Source organism: Platichthys flesus, chromosome 5, assembly GCF_949316205.1.
Source record: "Platichthys flesus chromosome 5, fPlaFle2.1, whole genome shotgun sequence".
NCBI classification, from domain to species: domain Eukaryota; kingdom Metazoa; phylum Chordata; class Actinopteri; order Pleuronectiformes; family Pleuronectidae; genus Platichthys; species Platichthys flesus.
Genome location: NC_084949.1, coordinates 9,962,000 through 9,976,007, shown reverse-complemented (window position 1 = coordinate 9,976,007; position 14,008 = coordinate 9,962,000). Strand labels below are relative to the sequence as shown.

The 14,008-nt window shown below is 39.9% G+C and overlaps 1 protein-coding gene across 1 annotated transcript in view; it reads right to left on the bottom strand.

Moving 5' to 3' along the window:
- gcgrb (glucagon receptor b) overlaps window positions 1-8,022 on the bottom strand; it is a 46,367-nt gene extending 38,345 nt beyond the window's left edge. Inside the window, exon 1 of the mRNA XM_062388939.1 lies at window positions 7,629-8,022. The gene's annotated coding sequence lies outside the window, so the exon portion shown is untranslated. The remainder of the gene's footprint in view (window positions 1-7,628) is intronic.
- Window positions 8,023-14,008: the final 5,986 nt, after the last annotated feature.

Below are 14,008 nucleotides of genomic sequence, written 5' to 3'. Positions count from 1 at the left end.
TGTATGGGCCAGTGTGAAGCGATGTGCCATCTATGTGGTGAAACAGACAGGGGCAGTGGAGATAGTGTAGGGCAGACCTCCACTTACTGCAGTCCTACTTAATAAGCCTAACCGAGATCTTTCCCACTGTTATAGATGCCAATGTCACAGGTGGTCGTTACTTTATAGATTTGCTGCCAGTCATCTTGTCTCATTACAGACGGGACAGGAGGTCAGTGAATGAAAGGCAACACGCCTAAAGGGCTGGACAGGATTGACCGAAATGCAGAGTCAATGGGGAAGGTCAGTTGACTCTCCTGAGACTCAGGTGTCGCCTGTTAGTCTCAACCGTTTAAATTAAAACAGGCCCTCTAGTTAACGCCACATTATGTTTCACAGCTACACATCAGAGTTTCTAGCCCTGTTTGTTAATATACAGCAGCTGAAATACGTCAACATCCCAAGAAAATTATAAAAAATTCAGCAAGATTCTCACAAAATCTTTCAGAATTTGATCAAATTGTTGAAAATTTGCCTATTTCACAACGTTAAAGAAAATTCTTCCGTCAATGATACTGCAACCTTCCACCAAGTTTCATCATAATCCCCAAAGCAGTTTTTGTTAAAAGCTACGAACAAATACAGTTACAGTACTGATGAAAACACAACCTACTTGGGGGAGGTCATTTTTACTCCCTTATACTGGTATTGGCCCAATAAATCCATGTCATGCTACATCCTTCCTTCTTCACCGGCCCATTAGCAGCTAGTGCAGCCATGAGGCTACATGGTCATTGATTCCCTGAACAATTCATTTCTCGAACACGAGTAGCGTCTTACAACCCCTAGCGCTAACCCTACTATAACCATCGTTTATTTTCCATAACCATACACTTTACATATGTAGCTGCCAAGATGTAGTGGATAGACAAAGTTCCATTTTTGTATCCCATGCCTGTCCATGTACTTATAACATTCTATATATGAATATACACGTCAATTTCAGTAACTCCTTATATAATGCACAAATGCAGTATACATTCTTGTGCAATCATCCTGTGCCACTGCAAGTAAATATACTATCATTAAAAGAGGGCATGAGTGATAGAGAAGCGCTGTACATAGAAGCATTGTATGAAAGGGTGAGCAAACGGGTGAATGTGACTCATAGCGTCAAACACCTTGAGTGGCCGTGAGGATTAGAAAAGCACCATATGAATCCAGTCCATTTACCTTTTCAATTCCCTCGATTTTTTGAATGTGGTGTGTCTGAATGCTAGTTTCTCATAGTGCAGTGTGAAAAATGGAAAACAACAAAGTGCTTTTCGCGAGATTTCATTCAATAAGACTTTTTGGAATATACTGAATCTTTGGAAAAATACTGTCATCTTATCCAATGTATTATTTTTTAATATAGCTGAAGGTTATGCTGCAAGTTTATTTTGTTTCTGTGGTTGTTTAGCATCAGGCTAGCCTTGTGTTACTTGTTGCTTCTTCTCTTAGTAACAAGCAAACACCGTCATAATCCCTGTAGTCATGATCCCTAATGATCTGTTACATACCAGTGACAAGACTTTCCATGTTACCCATAGGACAGCACAAGGACAGCACTCATCTAACCTGTAATCAGTGTTTCCATAGCGAAAGCAATGTAACCACTTTAAATCAAAATTGCTTTAAATTGAATTTCAAGCATGTATGGTACAGCGTACAGCGTCACGTCCTGCAGCCCTGTGTTCAGTTCCTGTTTTAATTAGCCACAGGGGGGTCTTACGTTCAGGACATCAGCATCAGAGATGGGGAGATTAATTTATGTGATTTATTTATCGCTGAAGGATCAAAAGTCTGCGTTTAATCATCCTGCGCCACTTTGCTCCTAATGTTCTCCAAACATGTTGGTGTGTGTGTGTGTGTGTGTGTGTGTGTGTGTGTGTGTGTGTGTGTGTGTGTGTCTGTGTGTGTGTGTCTGTGTGCGTGTGTGACCATGTATGTTTGAGAGTGTGTGTGAACGTCAACTTACGTCAGAAACCAGTCTGGGCCTATGTTGATTAAATAAACAATTGTGTTTATAAAGCAGATCCTCTCTTAACACATGCATAAAGAACACACATACACACACCCGCATGCAGACGTAGTGCACCCTATAACATGCTTCACTGACACGCCATTTTGTTCTTGGCGCTCCTGACACACAACTGAACTGCGTGGCTTGTTGTTGACGTTCATTTGAGTTTCACAAAACAATCCCACACAAAACACAATACTGTTTTAAAGAAAGGGGAGAAAATATTTTTAAGTTCAAGTTTAAGTTTTAAGTTTGATTGAACCAATTTTGTTTAACACAGGATCTAAATGGAAAGTGTGGGACGAGAAGGACAGGTCTGCTCGGTAATGCAGTCAGAGCAATATTCGTATACAAATTAAGAGAATAGATTTTAAATAAAGTAAATTTAAACAAGTAAAGAGCTCAAGAGAGACTACAATACTATATACGTGAGGATGCAACTGTCGTGTAAAGCAACATCAGTCAAAACAACAAATTCTTACCCAGCTCACTGATGAAGTTTACATTCACTAAGTCAACATGGACGCCAATATTCTAAATTAAACCAATGAAGGCAAGACTGTGACACTGACACGTAAACAGCATTTTCTGATGACCTCAACCCGAATAAGCTCAAACAATAATCAAATCAAGACATGTTAAATATTCTGACCTTAGTTGCATTGTGTAGAAATGTTTACGTTTTATTCTCATTTGATAATCTTAATCGAGGTTCGGTAGATACCAGCTGCTTGACGTCACATTTCCTGGTCTTAAACAAGACGGAAATATATAAGAGGAGTTGAAGCTTTTGCAAAGTGAGAAAGAAAAAAAACAAAATGGAACACGGCAGCAAACTATTTCAGGTTGGGGTTTTAAAACTGGCTGAACAAGATGGGACACAATGGTGTAGTGTAAATAATGATGTAATTTATAATCAGACTATGCTCTGTAACATGTCAAGAGAATATGGAACATTCTTGAAGCAACTCATGCTCAATAGGCCAAATAAGGTCTAAATATCTGTGTCTGAACATAGTGATTGTTTATCAAACAGAGAACAGGTGGAAAATGTAAAGATTTGTACCTGACATGGAGCAGCACGTTTCATGCAAATACAAAATCAGGGAGTGTAACTTTCAATACAGTATGAATGAGGTTGTGTGCGATGTGTGACGGCCTCTGCAGGACAGAGTGGCTGATGAGGGGCTCCTTGTGTAATGAATCCCCCTCGACTCCCCCTGATGAATAAATAACACACAGATGAAATAGAGGGGTCTACAAAAGAAAATATAATATGCAAGACAGGTTTTACATAAACCTCCCTGGGCACCCGCATGTACAAGGGTCGGAAACTTTGAAGTCCCCATCGAAAGAGAAACAAAGCGTCCTGTCAGCATTATATGTGACCTTTATTTGTCCATGTAATGTCATCTCTTGGGCTTGATGGACCTGTGGGTGGTTCCACACTGGAACAGATGGAGTGCACAGTGGATTGACTAGAAAGTGCAACACATTGTCCAGACGTTTCCCTCTGACTAAATGGCTGTGTTAAACATTTAATCCACTAATCTGAATTAATCCCTGCAGATTAATTCTCAGGTGCCGTTTGGGGCTTTTTCGTGTTTTCTGGGGCTGTTGTGAGAGGAGTGTGTGCTTGCTCCGGTATCATAGGTTGGATTGGGTGTATTATAGTTCTAATTATAGAACCAGTTTATTTTAAAATGAAAACGATCTCTGTTCATGCAAGTTTTTGGCTTCATATGAGCTCTAATCCCTGCCAATACTAACACATCACAAAACATGCATCACGTGACCACTTATGGTCACATACTGCTGAAATAATAGCTTGTCTCCTTCACATGTAAGCAGGTGCATCATTGTAAAATGTAGATATTGACCACACAACAGCTGTTAGCAAAGACAACAGGGTCAGCGACGCTTGTAATTAATTTTCTTCTGCGAGGGGGTCATGTGATAGGAGCCTGACAAGATCCAATCAGCAAGCGGTTGTGAGTGTCTATCATCTGGGAAGAGGAAATACATTTTGCCAATGACTGTGCTCAATTAGGTGTGCGTCTTTGTGTGTGTGTGTGTGTGTGTGTGTGTGTGTGTGTGTGTGTGTCTGTTTGCGTGTGTGTGTGTGTGTGTGTGTGTGTATGTGTATGTGTATGTGTGTGTGTGTGTGTGTGTGTGTGTGTGTGTGTGTGTGTGTGTGTGTGTGTGTGTGTGTCTGTTTGCGCGTGTGTGCAACATCTTCTGGACTGTATAGTTTTATACCAGGCTTTAAGGAGCAGGGCACAAAGGGCAGAAAACAACTCCCTGCTTCTGATGGCACTGCGTTATATGTCAATTATTTATTGATTCATTTAAACAAAAAGTTGTGATTCGAGGTAAAGCAATTTAAGTTTTAATTGAACTTTCCAGCTCAACGACAACAACATCTTTGTTATCAACAATTTCCTGGCTGACACTGGAGTTAATGCATTCATTAGTTAAAGCGTTGTCTCCTCATCCGTGGGACTAAATGGTGCTCCGTGCTCGTAATAAACTTGACTGTCTGTGGTCAGTACTCCAGCAGCCAATCTAAATATTACTAACATGTCTTATCAGAACTGTGTTTCTAGGACAGAGCAGGGTTGCAGGTTCGCCTCCCACCATTTGCTGATGTAAGCGTATTCTAGAAGAGGGCATTAAAATGTTACATGGACCCAGTGGTGTTTTTGTGTAGGCAAACAAACTCTTACATTCAATTTCTAACCACAACACAATGGCTTTTCCCATAGGTACTCCCCTACAACGTCATAGGTGAACAACATTATTTTATTTAAGTACAAGATTCTAGCTGTGTCAATGTGTTTACTGTATATTCACTTAAAACAATCCTAATTAATAAAAGAAGTGTCCAGAGTTTGAATGCTTTGCCGCTAACAGTCCCACAATGGAATGCTACGAGTTAATTGGATAATTAGAGAAACTTTATGGACTCGTCAGACTGTGATGGTGAACGAGCGACAGAGTCATTGCCCTGATTTCCACTGTCGACACCAAAAGACCTAAACTATTGTCCGTTTCCCCCAGAGGCTAATTCTGTGTGAGCCGACCGACGATGGGCTCCGAGATCTATGTTGATGCAACTTGTAGTCGAGATGCTCTCTGAAAGTAGAGCCTCTCTCACCCTCCCTCTAGCAATACTCGCAATCAGTGCAACACACACACACACGGTGCACCGCCAAGCATCCAATCCTCCAAGCGTCATCACTGATGCCGACACACTCTCACGACTAGGCACAGAGAAGAACAGCTGCTTCTCTCAACAGTTTTCATGCTTTGACACTGATTAATAGAAGAGCAGCAAATCCTGACAAGTGACTGTGTTACTCAACACTTCATGTTAACATAGAGACGGGACAGAGCAGGAAATTATACTCCAGCATTAGCACACTTAGGTAACTAGGAATTTGAGTGTAGATCTGCTCCAATGTGAATAATGTTCCGCCCCACGTTAATACCTCAGCCCAATGATGCATCTGATTCCATCTGAGCAGGATGAATCTTCCAGAGATTCCAATACTTTAATGGAACCAAAGTCATGGGGGAAGCCGTCACTTCCCACAATGGCTGTGACAGGCTACCTGCATCCTGCTGAATGAGGCAACCCTCCGTCTTTGCCTGTGTATTGATTAGAAAGAAAATAACCTTGAGCTTTTGACAACAGCGATCGTGTCATGAGGAAGATAATGGAAAAAATACATTAGCTTACTTTGTCTGCTTTCATGTTGTGAATCAATATCTGTCCTTTTTTAAATGTTTCCTATATGTGAGGCCGGAACAGCCAGAGCAGGAAAATCAAATCTCAGCAATCATACCATTGCAAAAAGAGTGGTCTGACGTCTCGGGCGGGACAACTTAGGATATTACTTCTTAGAAAGGGAAAGAAAATGCAGAGGGGGCAATAGGACATGGAGGAGAGAAACAGAGAAATGGTTTTCACAAATTGAATTCAAGCAAACATTTTAGTGACCTGAGACATGACTGTAAAAGCAGATGAGCTGGGTCACATCAGATCCTCTCATCCACTTTTGAAGGAGAAGACAATTTGCTGACAGGTCAACAGTTGTCCAGAGAACAGATTTCTGCGTCTGACCAGGGGCGGATTCCGAGGAGGTGCCAGGGGGCACTGGCCCCAACGGAAATCGGATTGGACCCTGAACTAACATAATATATGAACATTTGTTAAGAGTTGTTATTTTCTAAGCTTTTTTGGAGACCACAATGGGTTTGAACAAGTAACAATTATCCAAATACATTCAATGATGTGTGGCTTCTCACAAAGGATCCAAACTGGAATCCTGTGTGTTATGTATTATTTGTTAATAACCCCTTATTAGCAGTCGTGGTCATTATCTATGAGATGATCAACACATGCACACTGTAATCCTACAGAGTATAATCCCTTATATGGACACAACAGTAATTTATGTCTGATGTGGCCACTACAGGCTCCTGCAAACTCATTGTGAATGAACACAGCTGCAGTCTCAGCGCCTGCAGGCAGACTACAGGCGCAGGGTTTGCAGCTGCATTACACAATAATACGTTTTCTCTGCATATGTCACCGGCAGAGAGCAAAATGACAGCAGCGCAACATGGTCCTGTTTGATGAGCGGACGAGATATCTGTTCCACAAACGGAGCGTTTTGTGACATGATGCAGGAAATAATCATTCAGCAGTCGCATATCACTATTCAATATCCAGCCCGTCTGTGGCACTTCATATCACTGCACCCACACCTCGCTTCATTTGAGGCCAGAAAATCTTCCAAAGTGGTGCAATAAAGAGCCTGCATTTGTTCTTTCGGGACTTTGCAGAACTCAAACTTATAAGAAAGATAGAGTGTGTGCAGGTCATCAAGACTACTTCCTCTCATTCACCAACAGTGTAACAGCTGGATTTATAGCTGAATTTATTATTTGCTCTAGTGTGGCATGATTTTGCATCAGCAACAACTAAATAATCATGACTTCAGATAACATCACTTGTTGACTGTAGTTTGTAGCAGATTGCCGCACTTTCGGAGTTGAGCGAAGAAGAGGTAGTCTCCGTCGTAACTCAGTTCTCCAGTTCATTCATCATGAAATCATAAAACCTTGTCCCTAACCTGAGCCATGAAAAATTCCTCCCTAATCTGAACCTGACCACTATATTAGCATCAACTCATTAGGACCAGGCTTTTTCCCCATGAGGTTTGCTGGTCCTGACAAGGTGTTTTTATACTGGAAAAGGTCCTGAAGAGGCTTCAAAAACGAGTCTGCTATACACACACACACACACACACACACACACACACACACTCACACACAGCTAGAAAGCTTGGGAAGTTACAGCTGTGTTTTGTGAATGGCGGGACACGTTCATATTCAGGAATGATGAAACAAATTTTGAAATGTTTTTTTACGTCAACCTTTAAAACGTGAGTTTCTCTCTCCCCTATGGAAGTGTTTAAAGACCACATAGAGGAAAACTCCTCAGGAAGAACATGACTCAAGAGTCCGAGAGTCCGAGAACAGATGAACAGAGCAAATATCAAGAAGACAAACACACCTCTTACCTCAGGGTCCAGACCACCTCTCACGCCCCTGGTACCCCACACCGCCCGATGCTCATCTCCTCAGCCGACCCATCATCACCACCGCAGGCCCAGTCCCGAGAGAGGCGAGCATCACATCGCCACCGTGTCCACAGTGATGAAGACAGAGAACGAAAGAAAGAGAGAGAGAGAGAGAGAGAGAGAGAGAGAGAGAGAGAGAAGGAAAGAAAGAAAGAATGAAAGAAAAAAAGAAAGAAAGAACTTGTGACTTCTTAAATTTGTCCTTTCAGACCACAGTCCATGCTAACTTTTCTTTCTCCTCCTATTCCCTGTGTATAATATAATATAAATCACTTTTCTGTTTTCTCTCTCTACGGCTGCAGACTATTGGTGTCGGACTGACAGAGGCTCAGCGCTCCGCTGCCGATGCTCCGCTCACTCTGGTCAAGCTCATGACTCTACACGCCCATTCCTGTGTAAACTTTCAAAATAAAGCTCAAAACCGAAACCTAAATTTCATGTTTTGTAGCAGTGCCTGTCATTGCAACCAAAGTTCAACCCCTTACCAACTCCAACAGGCTCAATTTAATTTTGATCAGCCCATTTTGCTATGAGATGAAAAACAGTATTGAATGTATGTATAGTTTTTAGTATAAATTGTCCTGAATTTCAATATTCTTTTATAAAAGGGTCCCACTGTCTCTCTGCAAATGAGAAATGCAGTGTGTGTGAAATGCGTCTTGCCACTGGTTTTAAGCTTAACTGCTGATTCACAATCGCTGCAAAAACGGCACCTAAGACAAGGACGATCATAACCATTCTAGATGTAAACAAATCCCAGAGGTGTAAATGGGAAAAATGGAAATGAATCATAGAAAACCACTGAAGATATGTTCCCATCTATACAATGAGAATCTGTCATAATTGTCAAGTGCTGTAATAAATAAATCTGTAAAGTGCTTGTAAATGTGTTTACTGTATTTATGTCACAACATTTAAGGGCCTGATAACATGTTAACTGTATATCTGTCAACTGAAACCCTATCCAAACAATCCTGACGGTAATCCTGACCATAGGCAATGAGCAAACACAAAGTTGGCTGATTCAGGGCTCATTAAATTCTCTCCAGCAATGTCAGGTTTTCATCCTTCTCTGCAAATGTCACAGAAGATTGTGTTACAAGTCAAATAAAGTCAGAGCATCTGAAGGCAGAGGCTCGACTGCTCATCAATGAGATTAGCTGAGTCAGCAGTTTTAAAAATGCTTAAACGCACAATTACTGATCTAATTTATCGCTTTTACGCAATTCTAGTTTTTCTTAATGTAGTTTGAAGTCATGCTTAAACTTCTGTCACATGTTTAGTGTTTTTAATCTTTAATTTATTCTGCTGTTTTTATGTATTTGTACCTGAGTATTTTTTTTACTTTGTGAATCACTTTGTAACTGTTTTAAAAACAGGGAAATAAACAAAGATATTATTTTATATCTCATCTCTATGCAGTCTGTCGATAGTCCATGTCTTTATTCTGAAAAGCAATTCTTCCTACTTCCTGTTTGACTATTTCTTCCTATGTTTAGCTTTACGCAGGTCTGCAGGTCGGTGGCCCTGACTGAACGTGCATCAGTCATTGAATATTTTCCCTTTGAGGCTCTGTGGGAAAGGTATGAGAGGAGGGAGAGCAAGGGTCGTTGAAAGGTTATACTCTCTGACAGGTGTAGGCTGCAACACACAAACACACACACACACAGGAATACAGTGACGAGCACAGAGAGGCAGAATCACACAAGGGTTTATGACCAAAATAATATTAATAATGAATGTCAATGTTATATGGTGATTTGTGTTGTCAGCAGTGCTGCAGTGATTTGTCCTGTTAATTAGCTGAACAGCTTTCTGCAGTGAACGCTCCTGCGACTGTCACGTTTAAAAATAAATCTTTAACTGAAATCGATCCTTCTGAGAGCAGGATGAAGGCCAACTCAAAATAAAGAAAAACACACAAATGCAAACATACAAATATAAAACAATATATCTTGCTTATAAAGAAAGAGTCAAAATGACTTTACATTAATTTTCAAATAAGCAGATAACGGAAAAGCATAAATAAAAGCAAAGTGAACAATAGTGGAATTGAACTATGCTATAGGATTATCCATTCATTATGTATGGCACTTGTATCCTTTCAGGGTCACAGGGGGAGCTTGAGCCAATCCCAGGTGAGATGTAGGGAGATGCAGCGACTCACAGGAAGCAACACATAGAGACCAAACAAATCACATTATAATTTTTATAACGAATTGTGCTCAGTTGTGTGGCAGTGTGATTCCTCATTTGAATAAAGACGGAGGTGCACCAATCAGAGAACATCTGCAATCTTTAATTAAGTGGGATTAATATCAGTAGCTATGGCTGCTTTACATCAGGGTTCTATAGTAAATAGGACCTTACGCTAATTAGCCCTCTTAACGAAGCCATTTATAATTATATTTTAATATATGTTAATGTATCTCTATTCTGGTTTCTGCACTGCACTTATTCATGGATGGTGGGTTCTTAGGTTGAATCCTGCATGGGCGGCTGAAGAGGCATCTGAAGCATGAAGGAAGAGATGAGGGCTGTGTCACAATAAGCCCACATGCTGATAAAGCCCAGAGACTGATGAGGGGACCGATACTGGAGATCTGGTTTGTTATCTGCTCTTTAAGTACAATCCCATGACTTTCAGCTGTCTAAGCTGACTGTCAGCCTCAGTCCTAGGAGGCGCAGCCAATAGAAAAGAAGGTTACTGGCGTTCGGGAATGTCCATGTTAACACTGACTCACATTTTTGTGTGGGAATACCATTGCCGTTCTACATTATTAGCACATTTGGATATGTTACAGGTAAATTTAAACCATTAGTAATTTTAAATACGACACCGTTTTTATTGTTGTGCCTTTTTTTCAGACATGAGCACAATAATCCGAATACAGGTTCAATCTATTGTGAGTAATTTCTTTTAAAAATACAGGGACAGTCCAAAAAAGCTAACAGAAGAGCACTGTTTATTTATTTTCCATTTTACTTCTCATAAACAGCTTTAGTTCAGTATGACAATATGAACAGAGACATTACAACAATAACACATTACCCAATATTAAAACCAATAAAAAAGGGAGTTTATTTTATAATAGCATAAACAAAAACCTATTATTTGTGAAAAAGTTTGATTTGAGATCAAATTCTTAAAAAGCTGTTGTGTAGTGTGCCTCTCGTGTAAATCAAGAATAGGCTGTATTGTGCTAGGTTATTAATAAAATGTGTGTATATTGTAATACTTTATTTTGTATATTTACTGAAAACAAACCATATAACCTTGTATCACTTGCACTGTTTTGTTTTCATTCTAGTGGTGGAATCATGCTCCTTTAATATTTATACACACCCCTGTCCCCAGTGCATTTCTATTTACATACAACTGCTGTGCATCAATAATAAGACACGCACTCAGGGGCCAGACTGATAATGCAGGGGCAATGACCTATAATCAGCAGCATAACCTAACTGATAAGACGGTAATGTGAGTCAATGTGGAGTCTTGATGATGGAGAATGGATGAACATGAAGTTCACCGAAAAATGACAATTCACTCATTATCTACTCACCACTGTTTGACTCCACATAACACTTCAGGAGTGTCAGGGGTAAACAGTGTCGCAGCCAAAGTGATCTCTTCTTCAGACGTAATAAAACAGAAAAAACACAACATGCCTCCATACTGCTTGTGTGGTTACCGAAGCCCCGACATTCGTACTTGACTTGGAGTGGCGTCAATAACATTCTGTTCTAAGCCTAAAAGTCCATTACCGAAAGTAAAAATGCTAGCAGTGCTCTGTTTGTTCTGTTTTGCAGCAAAAAACTAAAAGTAAAAAAAGCATATTGATGTAGTCATGGCAGAGAAGGCAGAACTGGCTTACACATTTTGGAGTCTAAAATCTGCTCGACTATGGATTAGTGTGTGGCAGCCTTATCAGGAGGTGAAGAGGGTTGTTGTACTCAATCCCGAGACAAAAATCAATGACAAGGTCTTGAGTGAGTACCAGGATCGGATTCGGATGGGGACACCATCTCTGCCACAGCCCATGAATGACAATCAGCCTCAGCACCTCTGTATTCTGTTAAACACCTCTGAATCTTCTCTGAAGCCTAATCTGTGTTTAACAGATCCTTTGTAGAATAATCCTTATGCATATACAGTGTTTGATGGGAACATTTGGATGTGCCCCGTCATTGTAATGTGTACAAATGTACAAAGAAACATGAAAATGATCCTCTGTGGAGGCTTTAAATTTAATTATCTGCAATAACTCTCCAGGCCATGATTGATTCTGTGGAATCAAATGAATGATAACGTTTTGAGAGAATTGAAAGTTGGATGAACAACATGTGAAAATGTTTCCTCTTTCTGCAGAGAGAATTGTACTGAATAGACAAAGATTAAATTTGCTGTGGCAAAATTTATATTAAGTTTAAATATTTTATTAAAAGAAAAAACTGTTGTGTAACATCATCATGTAATAAATATTTCATTCTCAGCATCATTGAGAAGAAAATGCCTATTGACAGAAAATCTTTATCCTCTTGTGAACAACCTAATCAGATAAGATTTTTAGGTATTGATCCGCTTGAAATGGCAGGTGTGTGTGTGTGTGTGTGTGTGTGTGTGTGTGTGTGCATGTGTTTGTGTGTGTGTGTGTGAGAGAGAGAGAAAGAGAGAGAGCGAGAGAGAGAGAGAGAGAGAGAGAGAGAGAGAAACAAATGTTAGTGATAATATCACATTTCTAGAGTCACAGAGAACCAAATTTATCAAAACCACAATTCAACTATCTAACACTTAAATGTCAACAGCCATCCCATTCAATGTACAGTGCATGACCACATTTCCTCCCACTATTGTGAAATGAGGCTAAAATATCACGGAAACGACATCTTGCGCACTGGTGCTGCGTAGTAGCAGACGGGGCATGGAGCCATTGTAGAATGCTCAACCAATCGTGAGTTAGTTTCAGTTGTCCATCATGATATTTCACCCTGTTTTTGTTGAATCAAATAAGTAGGCTAACTAAAACCAAAATTACTTGCTCAATGTCCTATTCATGAACATGGAGGAGGTATAACCACTACTGCAGCCATCCACCGGGTGGCAATCTAGAAGCTGGACTTCTGGGTTGCATTAATGTCGTCCATTTTTATATATAGACTGAGTACTATACACTCAAATTCCTCCAAATAAATTGTCTTCTGAATTTTTCATTCAATTGTTGCATCTTATGACAAGTTGATATGAAACCGTGGACAAAATAACTGAACCACCATCACAACACAATAACTTGACAGTAAACACAAAACTGCCAGGACAGCTGAACGTTGTGGTGAAGTCAAGGGGTGAATTTTATTAAAAAATATGGTGCCCTGGTGGCACCATATTTTTCGGGGTCGGGTTGTGCTGCAGCAGCCTGGATGGTCAATGTCAATAAAGAGGAAATTCCCAAAAGTACTTAGTAAAAAAATTATATATATCACGCTCAGTATGTTGCAGTAAGGGTTGGTGAGGGTCTTCTGAATGGTACAGTTTATAATGCGGTTGTCATAGGACTTTTGTTTTTTCCTGTAAACACTACATAGTTCTGCAGTTTAAAAAGGATTACACCAGTATATCAACAGTGGGAGAGGACTCCTCCTTATTCACCATTTCCTCGGTCCCTTTGACCACATTTCACATTGCACTCATTAGTTTGGACACACGTTAATTTCACTATACTTTACCAATACTTTTGTAACATCTCTTACTATGCCGGGTTTGTACTAGTTGGTAATATGTTACAGTTCACCTCAAATTACATGAGTATATTAAAGGGATAGGTCACCCAAAAATGAAAATTCACTAATTATTTACAAAACATGTTTGGAGTTTCAGGGGATTTTACTTTTAATGCATTAGGAGGCATTTTTTCAAACAGCTTTGCAGAGAAATCCAAATCCAATTGTAGTTATTTGTGACCAATTCTTCAAACTTTTTTTTTTAACGTGGACTCAAACTCTTCAGCCACCCTTCCATCGCCATAGTGGTGAGTAGATATTGTGTAAATGTTCATTTTTGGGTTTACTATCCCTTTAAAGTAAACACACAGCCGTTGGTTATTTTACTTACCTTTAATTAGGTTGCAGGTTCAAATGTTGTTTAATTATTATTCTATTCATACTTTTGTGTTCATTTGTTCTTACCCACAGTGTTAAACTAGGAGCTGCCCAGCATTGACTCTCACCTTATACCTGTGGTGATGTCACAGAAGACATCACTGGGACAAACCAAATGAAAGGGTTTGAAGGTTTGTTTTAGAGATTGTCAGGC